This window comes from Garra rufa, chromosome 7 (genome assembly GCF_049309525.1).
Source record: "Garra rufa chromosome 7, GarRuf1.0, whole genome shotgun sequence".
NCBI classification, from domain to species: domain Eukaryota; kingdom Metazoa; phylum Chordata; class Actinopteri; order Cypriniformes; family Cyprinidae; genus Garra; species Garra rufa.
The window spans coordinates 21,322,281-21,337,665 of record NC_133367.1 but is presented as its reverse complement, the minus strand read 5'-3'; positions in this window follow the sequence as shown (position 1 = coordinate 21,337,665).

Sequence of the window (15,385 nt, the reverse complement as noted above, 5' to 3'; positions counted from 1 at the left end):
TTGTCCTTTGTGTTTTCAGTGTTTTCATGGCTAATTCACTCCAAATCCCCAAGAAAGACTGTTGTTACGCAAGACACCTTTTCTTTCTCTCTCTTTTTCTGAATTGTCGTCAGGCTGTCATTGGTTATTAGTTCAACTGCGTCTCTCCGACATCTCTTTCCTTTCCAGCTCGATTGATTTTTTCAGTTTACTGTTAGAGTTTGCTGATGAAAGGAGCGGACGGCGGAATCGTAATCCAACACAGGCCTCTAAAAAGTAGGTGACTGAGCACCATTGTGTCTGGATGTTTGATTCTGGCCTAACATCTTTTGTACCCTTCAAATCGGGTTATTGGAAAGTTATTGTATTTCTACCATCATAGAAACAACAGTGTCATGGCAACGTTCTTACCCATGATTCTGTTCTCATGAAGCTAATACATTCACGTTGGGTTGGAATTTGTGTAATTATGAATTGACATCTTAGGAACTGTTTTGATGGTAACGTTCACAACACCACATGGACCCAATTGCAGTTGTGCAAATAATTTGCATCTATGTTGTTTTCCAAAATTAAAGAATTAAGTCTGCTAGGAAACATGGGCTTTAAAAAAATATATCAAACAGAATAGGGCTGTCCCCGAATAGTCGAAGATTCGATGCATCGATATGCGGAGCCTGATTCGACCACCGATCTCACAGTCGAATCTTCGCGGGTGAAACGAGCATCATACCATTTTGCCAATATGGGGGTGCTCAATGTCTAATTGCACACATAACTACTGGTTTTGTACGGTTATATTAAGTTATATACAGCCTTTGATTATGATAATGCAGTAAAAACAAAAGTGAAAAGAAAGAAGCGTTCAATAAATATTTTTAACGTGTTTGTGAATAAATCCAACCACCCCTGTGACTAATTTAATTTTCACTTTCCCTGATGCATGACGAGATGAGGACCATCTTGACGGCAGGGATGGCGGCGATCACACCGAACGCGTTTTTGCAGTTGGAGGCGCCTCTTTTGAATCGTTTTCTGTTGGCAGTGAGCGTTCTGCACGCTGTTTATGCGCACCGGGCGCCTCGCGTTTTCGCCGCCTGCTGCGCCTCGCGTTTTGCAGGAGTGCTCTGAGCGCCTGAAGTTGAAAAAAAAATCAACTCTGAGCGGAAAAACGCCCAATGTCATTCGCGTTCTTTTCCATTGTCCAATCGAATGAATGGAGAGGCGGGCCTTCTGTTGTGATGGCGAAAGTTTACCGTTGCTTAAAAAGTCCGGAGACTCCAAGAAATGGAGGAGAAACCTTTGGTGTCTATCGTGGGTAACCCGGAGCTGTATTATTTAGGGTTTCTGCTAATATGACAGTTTACTTAACAGCAAAAAACTAAGATTTTAGAGCGCTCGAGGACAGCTGTTTTGGTCGTTGCTTAGCAACATAAAAAAACCGCAGCACACTGCTCTTTCATTAAAAGTCACCAAAAAAGGCAGTGCTGTGCGCCTCGCGTTTTTAGAACTAAAAGACGCGTTCTGTGTTTTTATTTAAACCTAAATAAGTTTGTCTGTCAGTTGGCAGGCAGTTTTGGTCGCTTATAAAATAAAATAAAAATAGTTTTACCCTCCTGCTGACTATAGTGTCGTGCCCCTCCCAACCCATTCACACACGCACATAAGCCTAGATGATTCGACTATCGGTCGACTATAGAAAGATTCGAAAATTCTGATTCGACTATGAAAATTCATAGTCGGGGACAGCCCTAAAACAGAATTACATAGAAGTAGCAAAATGCGAAAGTTTTGCGTTTTACTTTGCTGCCTTATGTGAAACTGTTTTAAATGACCATTTTCCACATCAATCTACACTCCATGCACCATGATGACAAAGCAAAAACAGAATTGTCACAACTTCATAAATTTATTAAAAATTAAACACTGAAATGAGTACATTGCATAAGTATTCATACCCTTAGCTGAAGCACCTTTACAGCCTCAAGTCTTTTTGGGTATGATGCGACAACATTTCCACATCGGTGTTTGGCAATTATCTGCCATTCTTCTTCTTACTTCTTCACCTCTTAAGCTCTGTCAACTTGGATGGGGTCTGGCAGACATTTTCAGATTTCTCCAGAAATATTTGTTTGCGTTCAAGCCCAGGCTCTGGCTGGGCCACTCAAAGACATTCATAGAGTTGTCTATAAGCCCCACTTGCTGTGTGCTTAGGATCATTGTACCTTTGGTAGGTGAACCTTCTGCCCATCTGAGGATCTCAGTGCTCTGTAATGGGTTTTCATTAAGGCTATCTCAATAGTTTGGTGCATTGAGGTTGTCTTCAACTCTTGATGAGTCCCAACTCCGATGAGGGTGCTACCAGCACACTTTACTTTTGGGATGGTGCTCTACAGTTGATGAGCAGTGCCTGGTTTGCTTCCAACATGATGCTTAGAATTGAGGTTCATCAGAGCAGTCTGAGGGACTTTTAGGTGTTTTTTTGCAAATTTCAAGTGTGATTTCATGTGTCTTCACTGAGAAGATGATTGAGTCTTGCCACACCACCATAAAGCCCAGATGGGTGGAGTGTTGCAGTGATGTTTGTCTTTCTGTAAGTTTCTCCCATCTGCATATATGATCATGGAGCTCAACCAATCTGAGAGTGACCATCAGCTTTTTGGTTACCAGTCTAACCAAGGTCTGTCTCCATAAATTGCTCAGTTTGGCCAGGAGGCCAGCTCTAGGAAGAGTTGTGGTTGTCCTTGTTCAATCTTCTTCCATTATGGATAAAGGAGGCTACATGCTTCTATGAACCTTCAATGCAGCATTGAAGGATTTTTTTTTTTTCAGAACTGCTCCCCAGATGTGTGGCTTGATGCAGTCCTGTCTATGAGTTCTACAGGCAGGTTTTTTTTTTATCTCATGGCTATATATACATATACATATACATATACATACATATACATATATGTATATATATGTGTGTGTGTGTGTGTGTGTGTGTGTGTGTAGTGTATTGAATTGAATTGAATTGAATTGAATTTGAAGTAGCAAATTTCAGGGAAAGATATGTCCAAGTACAGCAAAATTTCTGTTTTTTTTTAGCTAACAAATAGTTCGCTTGGTCATCGCCATGATGACTGTACCTTTGGTAGAGCTAAACATTAATTTTATTTAAAGTAGGAAATTTCTCAGTGGGATAATTTAATTTAATGTAATAATTTAACTTCTGGGTGGGATATATCCAAATACAGCTAAATTTCTGGGTTTTTTTTTTTTTAGCTAGTTCACTTGGTGATCATCATGATGACTATCTTCGATAGGGCTACAAATTTATTTTACTTTATTTTATTTTTAACAAAATTAAATTTTGGTAGGGCTAAACATTTAATTTATTTTAATTTAATTTCATTTTATTTCATTAAGTAGCAAATTGTGGCATATTTCCGAGTACAGCTAAATTTCCGAGTACTGTTTCTTTTCAGCCAATGAATTGTTCACTCGGTCATCACCATGATGACTGTACCTTTGGTAGAGCTAAATATGTAGTTTAATTTAATTATTTAATTTAATGTAGCTAACAAATAGTTCTGCAAATAGTCCACAATGTCTGTACTTTTGCTAAGCTAAATATTTAATTTAATTTAATTTAATTTAAAGTAGCAGATTTCTGGGTGGGAAATATCTGAGAACAGCTACGTTTCTCCATCTTTTCAGCTAATTTAATTTAATTTGAAGTGGAATATATCAGAGTACAACTTAGTTTCCTCTTCTTTTTTTTTCAGCTAATTTAATTTAATTTAAAGTACCAAATTTCCGGGTGGGATATATCTGAGAACAGCTAAGTTTCTGCATCTTTTCAGCTAATTGAATTTAATTTGAAGTGGAATATATCAGAGTACATCTAAATTTCTTTTCAGCTAACGAATAGTTGACTTGGTGATCACCATGATGACTGCATCTTTGGTAGGCCTATAAGGATCTCAGCACAGTATGTTATGCTGGTTTGGAGTGTCGTGTGCTTGTTTGTTCTGCTATTATGGTCTCAGGGGGAAAGTGTTCTCCATTAAGACTCCCTATGGAGAAGCTAGACACAACTATTGCTAAAGATGAAATCACCACTGAACGCAGCAGACAGTGATGCAACCTCAGCACTGCAAAACATGCAAGGGTTAGAGGCACTTCCTCCATTTTTATGAGAATCATCAGATATTTTACATAAAATTAACCTAGAATGAAAAGTAGCTAGTTTTACATGTCAAATCAATCTTGTGAGGCACCTTCTTGACTGTATCTCACAACTAGTGATTGAAACAAAAAATGTAATGAATATTTAGCTGTGTACCTATGTAACATTGTGACATTTTGTTTCAGCCTGGCAGACATAAACAGATGGATTTGGGTGGTGCGAGAGCATATTCGCCTGTGCCAACCAGACAAGCCCAGAAGCTGAAAATAAATGCAGATCAATGGGAGTCACCATGCTGCGCTCCGCAAGTCCGACTCGGTCATCAGAAACACTGCCGCCCCAAGGACACAGAGAGAAAGAGAGACAGATTGGGAGGAGTGTTTGAGGACGAAGGAAGATAAAAGATCAATACGGGAATCAAAGGTGTGTGAAGAGCAGAAACCAAGCGTGTGTATGTCTCTCACACTTCCGCTTGTCCTGTTCCCTCTCTCTCTCGTTGTCGTTGATGGCTTGTCCAGTATCGTCCATTATGGCTTCACTCTCTCAGCAGGAGGCACAGCAGCAGGGGTTTGTGGGTATGTGTGTGTGTATTTGTGTGGAAGCAGGGCAGATCTCAAGGGCGAGTCAGGACATTCTGCCCGCGAGTTACCCCTTCAACATTCACTTTTTCACGAGACTTTTCGTTTATGGATTTGTGACTACAAGTGACAAATATGTTTTCTTTCGAAATACTATTAATATAAGAAATCATTTTAATGTTTTTTGAGAATCCAATCTGTCTAGAACAACAACAAAAAAGCTGCGTACAAGTGCTTTTGAAGGAATATTTTACCCAAAAATGTCAATTTTCTTAAAAATGTCAGAAAAGATATGGAGAAATTGCTCATTGGATTCTCTGCAGTGAATGGGTGCCGTCAAAATGAGTCCAAACCTGCTGTTAAAATTTACAAATGGATAAATCATTTTGCAAAAAAAATTACACGGCAATTAACAATTTAAAATTCAATTTTAGCTGATATATCCAATTTAGTGTTGTCAGTTGATTTTTAAAAATTAACTAATTAACATTATCTTTTCTGAAATTAATCATGATTAATCCCACCTAATGTTAGGGTTTTTAAATATACAGTCGTGGCCAAAAGTTTTGAGAATGACACAAATACAATTTTTTACAAACTTTGCTGCTCAACCGCTTTTAGATCTTTGTTTCAGTTGTTTCTGTGATGTACTGAAATATAATTACAAGCACTTTATACGTTTCAAAGGCTTTTATCGACAATTACATGACATTTATGCAAAGAGTCAGTATTTGCAGTGTTGGCCCTTCTTTTTCAGGACCTCTGCAATTCGACTGGGCATGCTCTCAATCAACTTCTGGGCCAAATCCTGACTGATAGCGACCCATTCTTTCATAATCACTTTTTGGAGTTTGTCAGAATTAGTGGGGTTTTGTTTGTCCACCCACCTCTTGAGGACTGACCACAAGTTTTAAGATCTGGGGAGTTTCCAGGCCATGGACCCAAGATTTCAACGTTTTGGTCCCCGAGCCACTTAGTTATCAGTTTTGCCTTATGACACGGTGCTCCATCGTGCTGGAAAATGCATTGTTCTTCACCAAACTGTTGTTGGATTGTTGGAAGAAGTTGCTGTTGGAGGGTGTTTTGGTACCATTCTTTATTCATGGCTGTGTTTTTGGGCAAAATTGTGAGTGAGCCCACTCCCTTGGATTAGAAGCAACCCCACACATGAATGGTCTCAGGATGCTTTACTGTTGGCATGACACAGGACTGATGGTAGCACTCACCTTTTCTTCTCCGGACAAGCCTTTTTCCAGATGCCCCAAACAATCGGAAAGAGGCTTCATCGGAGAATATGACTTTGCTCCAGTCCTCAGCAGTCCATTCACCATACTTTTTGCAGAAGATCAATCTGTCCCTGATGTGTTTTTTTTTTGGAGAGAAGTGGCTTCTTTGCTGTTCTTCTTGACACCAGGCCATCTTCCAAAAGTCTTGGCCTCACTGTGCGTGCAGATGCGCTCACACCTGCCTGCTGCCATTCCTGAGCAAGCTCTGCACTGGTGGCACTCCGATCCCGCAGCTGAATCCTCTTTAGGAGACGATCCTGGAGCTTGCTGGACTTTCTTGGATGCCCTGAAGCCTTCTTAACAATGCAGTGGAAAGTTTTTTTCGGGATTAAGTTAATTTTCATGGCAAAGAAGGACTATGCAATTCATCTGATCACTCTTCATAACATTCTGGAGTATATGCAAATTGCTATTATAAAAACTTAAGCAGTAACTTTTCCAATTTCCAATATTTATGTAATTCTCAAAACTTTTGGCCACGACTGTACATTTATAATTTCACATTACAATAATTTCACATTCAATCTTTAAATTTTCTACTGTTACTGTTTTTTCTACTAATTTGAAACAAATGATTCGCGAACCCGCACTGAAGTCCTGATCTAAATCAAATGATGATGGATTGTGAATCATTTGGTTTGCAACATTTAATTAACAAAATGATTTACAAACCCATTCTGACCAGTCTAAAGCAGAAGATTCGCGAACCAATCCACGCTCTGAACAACCATAATTTCAGATCAGGACTCGGAGTGAATCGTGAATAATTTGACTTAGGTCGATACTTCAAATCATGTATTGTAAATCATTTGGTTTGAATCATTTTATTAACAAAATGATTCACAAAGCCATTATGACCCGCTTCGAAGGTCCAATCTAGATCAAATAATTTTAGATTCACACAAATCATGAAGTTCCAATTAAAAGAAAAAGAATTGCGAACCTCAAATGATTTGTGGTCTGCGCTCCAAAGTTCCAATCTAAAGCTAAAGATTTGTGAGTCCACTCCTAAGTTCCAATCTAAATCAAATGATTTGCAATCCATGCTACCTAGTCTAAAGTACCAAAATCTAAATAAAAAAGGTTCACAAACCCATTCTGACCCGCTTTGAAGTTCCAATCTAAATCAAATGATTCGAGTTTCACACAAATCGCGAAGTTCAGATTTAAAGAAAAACAATTATGAACCTGTTTTGAAGACCCAATCTAAAGCAAAAGATTTACGAGCTCACTTCTACGTTCTGATCTAAATCAAATGAGTTGCAATTGACTCTTTGAAGTTCCGATTTAAAGCCAAAGATTTGCGAACCAGTTCCGAAGTTCCAGTCTAAATCAAATGATTTGCACGCTCTGAACAACCACCATTTCAGATCAGGACTTATAGTGAATCGTGAATATTTGACTTAGATCGGGACTTCAAATCATGTATTGTGAATCATTTAGTTTGAATCATTTAATTCATGAAGTGATTCACAAACCCATTCCGTCCCACTTCAAAGTTCCAATCTAACTCAAATGATTCGCGATTCACACAAATCGCAAAGTTCCGATTTAAAGTCCTGATGTTTGGCAAACCTGTTCCGAAGACCTGATCTGAATCAAATGATTTGCGGTCTGCACTCCAAAGTTCCAATCTAAAGCAAAAGATTTGCGAGCCCACTTTTAAGTTCTGATCTAAATCAAATGATTTGTGATCATGCTCTGAATTTTTGATTTAAAGCAAAAGATTTGTGAACCAGTTCCGAAGTTCCGATCTAAATCAAATGATTCACAGTTCACACTCTGAATAACCACCATTTCAGAACAGGACTCGGAGTGAATCGTGAATCATTTGACTTAGATCGGGACTTCAAATCCTGTATTTGGTATCTGTGAATCATTTGGTTTGAATCATTTAATTCACAAAATTATTCACAAACCCATTCCGACCCGATTTTAAGTTCCAATCTAAATCAAATGATTTGCAATTCACACAAATCGCGAAGTTCAGATTTAAAGAAAAAGAATCACGAACCTGTTCCGAAGACCCAATCTGAATCAAATGATTCGTGATCTGTGCTCCAAAGTTCCAATCTAAAGCAAAAGATTTGCGAGCCCACGCCTAAGTTCTGATCTAAATCAAATGATTTGCAATCCATGCTCTGAAGTTTCAATTTAAATCAAAAGATTCACAAACCATTTCTGATCTAAATCAAATGATTCGCAATCCACTCTCTGAACAACCACCATTTCAGATCATAGACTTAGATCGGGACTTCAAATCATGTATTGTGAATCATTTGGTTTGAATCGTTTAATTCACGAAGTGATTCACAAACCAATTCCGACCCGCTTCGAAGTTCATATCTAAATCAAATGTTTCGCGATTCACGTGATTTGCGATCTGCGCTCCAAAGTTCCGATCTAAAGATTTGCGAGCCCACTCTTAAGTTGTGATCTAAATTAAATGATTTGCGATTCACCCTCTGAAGAACCATAATTTCAGATCAGGACTAGGACTGTGAAATTATTTGTATTAGATCGGAACTTCGAGTATCGCAAATCATTTAATTTAGATCGGGACTTCAAATCATGTATTGTGAATCATTGAATTAGAATCATTCAATTTGTGAAATGATTTGTTAACCCGTTCCAGTCTAAATTAAATCATTTGCGATCGACTCTCTGAAGTTTCGATCCAAAGCAAAATATTTGCGAACCCACTTCGAAATTCCGATCTAAATCAAATGATTTGTGATATGCAAATTCCGATTTAAAGCTAAAGATTTGCGAACAAGTTCCGAAGTTCCAATCTAAATCAAATGATTTGCGATCCACGCTATGAAGAACCATAATTTTGGATCAGGACTTGGAGCGAATCACAAATTATTTGACTTAGATCGGAATTTTGCATATCGCAAATCATTTGATTTTGAGCAGACCTTCAAATCGCGTATTGCATATCATTTAGTTTGAATCGTTCAATTCGATCTAAATCAAATTATTCGTGATATGCGCTCCGAGGTCCAGATCTTAATCAAATGTTTCGCAATACGCACTTTAAAGTCCCGATCTCGAATATTATAATTCAATATTAGCTGATATGTCTAATTTAGTGCTGTCAAACGATTAAAAAGAATTAATCGCATATTTTTCTGAAATTAATCGCGATTAATCACAGTTAATCCCACATTACATTAAAGTTTTTAAATATATTTTTTTATACTATATTGCAATAATTTCACATTCAATCTTTAAATTAATGTAGAAACAACATAAAGACAGTGTATTTGTAATATTTGTTAAATAGTTTAAGGTGAGTTTTATAAGGTGAGTATCACTGATACCAATATTACTGATGTCTCTAGGAATTTTTTTTCCCCCTAATATTTAACCATTGACTATATAGCCATTCAACATTACAGTATAATTGAGAGCTATCAATTTGAACATTTATTAGACTTTAAAAAATTACAACTTCTAATTTAAGTGAACTTAAAACAATCTTCACATAAACCCATTATTTACCCATTATGTCTTTCAGCAAGTAGGAATTATACAGAAATTGAATAAAGTTATCAAACACTAAATTAAATAAAAAATTAATACTTAAAGCTACAAAAGTTAATTGATTTCCTCTTTTTTCTTTTGTTCTTTGATTAATAGACATCAAAACAGCAATCTTAGGTTATTTGGCTGCTATTACTTTAAGAGATGCCGCTGCTTATAGCCCATGTTCTCATAGTTTTCATTTGATGTGGTCGTAACATCTTCTGCGACTAAATAAACACACTTCTTGTCAAGGAAAAAGAGACCGAAGCAGCAGTTGTGAGTGGCCTCGCACCTGCGTTAACTGCGTGTTAATACGCAAATTCTGACAGCATGATAAAAAAAAAATTTAAATAAATGATAATTTCCAATAAGGTATCAATATAATTTTGGATCCCTGGTTTTAATATTAAATATTAATGTTAAAGAAGTTGTTTTTTATCAATGAGGTGATGCAAATAAGGGGCTGGTATAAGATACTACAGCTTCTATAGAAGTCTCTTAAAGGGATAGTTCACCCAAAAATGAAAATTTGATGTTTATCTGCTTACTCCCAATGCATCCAAGATGTAGGTGACTTTGTTTCCTCAGAAAAACACAAACGAAGAATTTTAATGAAAACCGGTGCAGTCTACCAGCCTTATCATGGACGTGGATGGGCACCAAACCTTTAAAAGTAAACAAAAAAATGCACAGACAAATCCAAATTCCACCCTGCGGCTCGTGAAGATACATTGATGTCCTAAGACACGAAACGATCAGTTTTTGTGAGAAACTGAACAGTATTTATACCATTTTTTACTTTTGATACACAGCCACGTCCATCTGTCATGAGCACAAGTTTGGCATCAGTCACGTCACATGTGCACGCGCTTCTGGCGTAGTATATGCAAACGCCGTAAGGGGAAATCAGTGAAAAGTCCCGGATGAGTTTGTGCAAGCAAACGTAATCTTTTAGCTTTAAATCGGTTTAAACAATCAGGATACGCGCAAGTAATTACCATTTTGAATAGCCGCTATACCCACAATCTCTGTGCACTGTGGAAACAATGAGTGTCGTATTCATGCGACAGATCGCTTCCGGCGTTTGCGTATTCTACGACAGAGCGCGTGCACATGTGACGTGACTGATGCCAAACTCGTGCTCAGGAGAGATGGACGTGGCTGTGTATCAACGGTAAAAAATGACATAAATACTGTTCAGTTTCTCACAAAAAACGATCGTTTCGTGTCTTAGGACATCAATGTATCGTCACGAGCCGCAGGGTGTAATTTGGATTTGTCTGTGCATGTTTTTGTTTACTTTTAGAGGTTTGGTGCCCATCCAGATCCATGATAAGGCTGGCAGACAACACCGGTTTTCATTAAAAATCTTTGTTGGTGTTTTTCTGAGGAAACAAAGTCACCTACATCTTGGATGCATTGGGGGTAAGCAGATAAACATCAAATTTTCATTTTTGGGTGAACTATCCCTTTAAGTGTAACTATTAAGCTCTATTTCTGATATATTTGTTTGTTTTGCTCATTCTGAGATTCAAAGGTCATACTCTGAGGGAGTTCTGGTGTACTGTACATTGACCTCAAAGCTCTCCTGAGACAGTGTTGTAGTGTACGTCAAGTGAATATCGGCTGCCAGCTTGTCCTCAGAGTCCTCGTGCCACAACGACTCCAGTCACAATCACGGTTCGCCACGTTTCATAGGACACTGTGGAAAAAACTTACATTAAATATTAATACAGCCCGTGTCCCAGAAGACCAACCATGCCTTTTACCAGAGACTAGTTGTGCTCCATCTGTTCTAGAAATTCAGTTCACATAAGCACAGCGTTGCTATTATACATGTCTGTATATAAAGGTATTACTGTACCTTTAAGACTTCTACATTTTACAGTATATGTAAATTAGAAGTAGAGGTTGAAGCAGAAGCAGCACAGACTGTTTGTGGCTTCTCTGTCTGACCTGAATGGACCTATAAAGTATTTGGCATTGGCCCTTGGCTGTTTTAATACTGTGGTATCCGCTCTGACCTCTGCGTGGGATCTTAATTATGTTTAACAGGATCACTATGTTCCTTCAGTTTAGCGATAATGACCTGTGTTTAGAATTCCGAGCATAAATTATAGAAATGATTCAATGCCAGGCTTTTTAAGATGCTTTGCTTTTAGGAGAAGTGCAAATATCTGTATTAGGATTTATGGATAGGGCAAGCGTTAGTATTATATCTCTTAACAAACCCTTTTCCGCAGGTTACATTAATATGCCAGTAGGTGGCAATTCTGTAATAAAAACATTGATGTTGGATCATTCACTCATTTGATTCTTTAAAAAACATTGATCCTGAATTCCTCACGCAATCCATTCTTTAAAAACAGTGAAGTTGAATTCTTCACTCAATCGATTCTTTAACCTCTTAAACTCTTGTTTCAAAATGTTGATGCTTCATTTACATTTTATTTGTGTGACAAACACAGATCGAATAATCTTCAATTGAATCGCGATGTCAGAATATAATAAAAATTGTTTCAAAATGTTGATGCTTCATTTACATGACCTTCCTCATATAGTATCAGCCCATATGTGGTCTCATTTGAAAGCTTAGAGTCTCCTCTTTACGAGGAATACCATAACTTTTAGTTTTATGATACATAAAGTAGTAAAATTATGCTTAGAATTTATGTCGTACCACACACAAATTTCCGCCTAACGATTGTGAAGAAATATTACAAAGAATGTGTATTTCTTATATTTTTCACAAAACAGACAAGTCATTTATCACAAGAAAGGTCTCATTCTCAAGAATCTGACCATGTAAATCATTTTATTGTGTGACAAACACAGATCAAATAATCTTCAATTGAATCGCGATGTCAGAATATTACTTGAAGAGTATAATGATATATTCTATAGGTGCGGTCACACTGCACTTTTCGTTCCATTGACTTCCATTCATACGCATGCGAATGCGTTAGACCGGAAACGCAAGCCCGTGCGAAACATTAGGTGCGTTCGAGATGCACTACACTAGCCTGCCGCCGGCTAGCGAGAGCAGCCGCTTGCAGTCGGGGGAGGAGTAAAGAGACGGCAGTCAAGTCGGACACTTATGGAGGATGAAACTGTATTCCAAACATACAAAAAAAAAAAAAAAAAAGGAATAAAGAAAAAGAAGAAATGAAACTACATAAGAAAAATAAATAAAAGAAAAACGTTTCCCGATCATTTATTCTATACAATCGTTTTGCTTTTTTTGTTGATCATATCAAGTTATGTGAGTTACTTTAATGTAATGCAATATGACGTTTATTATTTGCATCTTTTTTTTTTTTTTTTTTTTGTAGTTATAGGACATTTTTCAAATATAAGCAGTTTATTCAGTGTAGTGAAGCCTCTCACAGCATCCATTAAAAAAAAACGTCCTCTGGTTGACCAGTTTTTTTGTCCTTCCAAACTTTACTCTTATACAATAATTTATATAGCTATGTACCATATCGCCTAATCTTCATTTTCATCATTAATGTTTTGTTTGAATATTATATATTCGATATAAAGTTTGATTCCATACATGAACTTTTTTAAGAAAAAACACGGAGCACACGTTGTGCTTGTCATCACATAATCTGACCAATGAGAATAAAGTGTGTCGTCATCAAGGCTTTCGCAGCCGATTTTAAGCAGCTGCAGCGCCTGACCTCTGCGACTGCTCTCGTTTTGCTCTCACGGTACTTTGATGGCACACGTGATCGAAAGGCGGCTGCAGCGCCGATCAAAGTCGGACAAATGATCTTACCAGAATGCATTGTTTTGTAAGGCGGCAGCCGATTTCTTGCGGCGCCGCATGAAGTCGAACGCACCTAATTTCGCATTTCGCTGTGTTTGAAAGTTCAAGCTTGGTGAACTCTGACCAACGAATTCGCGTCACATGGCTCTGGCTGTGTCCAAATTCAGGGTCTACATCCTTCGGAGGACTCATTTGAAGGATGTTACGTCACAGCGCCGCGACTAATGGTGCGTTCACACCGGACGCGACTTGCGCGGAAAAAACGCGCTATTCGCGCGTAGTTGAACGCTTGAACATTTGAGTTTACTCGCGCCATTCGCGCGGTAAAATTCGCGTCATTCGCGCGTGACATTTTCTTCACAACAGACGCGAATTCGCGTCAAGGGAGGGGCTTCTGCCACTCGTCAGCGGGAAAGTAGTTGTAAAATAGGTGAATGAGCTCAATTTGCCAGCTTTAGCTTGCTTGTAGTCTCAATATGTATGTATATGTAGGTTAAATTGAGTAAAGAGCGTTTTTTAAAACTAACCAGATTGTCCGACCTCTTCACTCACTTTATTCTTAGCAAGATCCCTTTTATTCCTGTTTCTACAAAAGTCCAAAAATGTATCGTACAGCTCCGAGGAACCACAGACAGCAACGGTGATTTTGTCCGCCATTGTTGTTTCGGATTTCTGCCTCCGTCACTACTAGAGCAAGCTCCTGATTGGTTACCGCGGCGCGGAATTCCGCCGAAGTTCAGATTTTTGAACTCGCGCGATTCGCGCGAATGGCGCGGCAATCGCTTGAACGCTCAATGCGCGCCGCGCCATTCGCGCTATTCGCGCGTTTCGCGCCGCCTCATTCGCGCGTTTCGCGCCGCAGGATGGCTATTCGCGTCTTTGCATTGACTTAACATGTAAATCACTCGCGCTTGCCGCTTCATTCGCGTCCGGTGTGAACGCACCTTAAGGCTGTCCAAATTCATAGGATCCTTCAAATGCGGCCCACAAATACGTCCTCCTTTTCCCCGAATTTGAAGGATGGGTCTGGTGGATCCTTTCCCGTCCTACCTATCCCACAATACCTTTCGGCAAAGCGCTTCCAGAATTTTCGCGGTAGTAATGATGGAAGTTTAAAAAAAAACTGGCGTTTCAAAAAATATTCTTTTACAGCGGTTGTCTAGTTAGGCCTTTGGTTTTAGCGTTAAGCTTTTTTTTTTTACATTTGTATGTATATATGTTAAAAAAACATCACTTTCGTTAACTAGCTTCTTTCTTACTGCCTGTGTGAATATCCCCTTACACACAGCTAATTTCTTGTTTGTGATTGAAGCTGTTTTAACGCTTTTAGGGATGAAAGAGTAGTTATTTTGTTTTTGTGCAGTACAGATAACCTTACTTCTTGCTTAGTGCTGTCACGGTTGCTAGGCGACAGGATATGAGCAACGGGGAAGGCAGGGAACTGAAAGAAGTGTAGGCTGTCCAAATTCACTGACACCTACTTCCCGGTTTTGCGGTCTTCGGAGGACCCCTCCTCCTTCAACCTGGTAGGAAGGATCCTAAGGAGGATGCAGACCCTGAATTTGGACACAGCCTCTGTGTGACCAACAGGAGATCGATACGTCACAGCATGACCTCTAGCTGAATGAAAAGAACCTTACATTTAAACATTTAAAACTGCAGCACTGCGGTAAAATGTAGTAGATTGTATGTTTTTACATTTAAAATGTATTATTAGTGTCATGTGCTGAATTTAACTTTTAAAAAGACGCAGCCGAGCATGACGTCATATCACGACCGTTACAGCAGCATCCGAAGGAATTTCGCATGCTCAAAGTCTAGTGTGACCGCGCCTTATTACTTTCCTCCACATACTACTGCTTCAGTTAGCCGCAAACGGCCACAATTTTTATCTTTTAGGATCTCTTCTTTCAAACAAGACCATTTTCACGTTTCTCCGTGCTTTTATTGCTGAGAAATCCATTGTTTTGCCAGACGCGCTCATTCCATCACCGGCGCGCCCTTTCGGAAGCGCTCAAAACCGCTCAAACAGGTGTCTGTGTGTGTTCACGGCTGCGTTTAGAGCCCT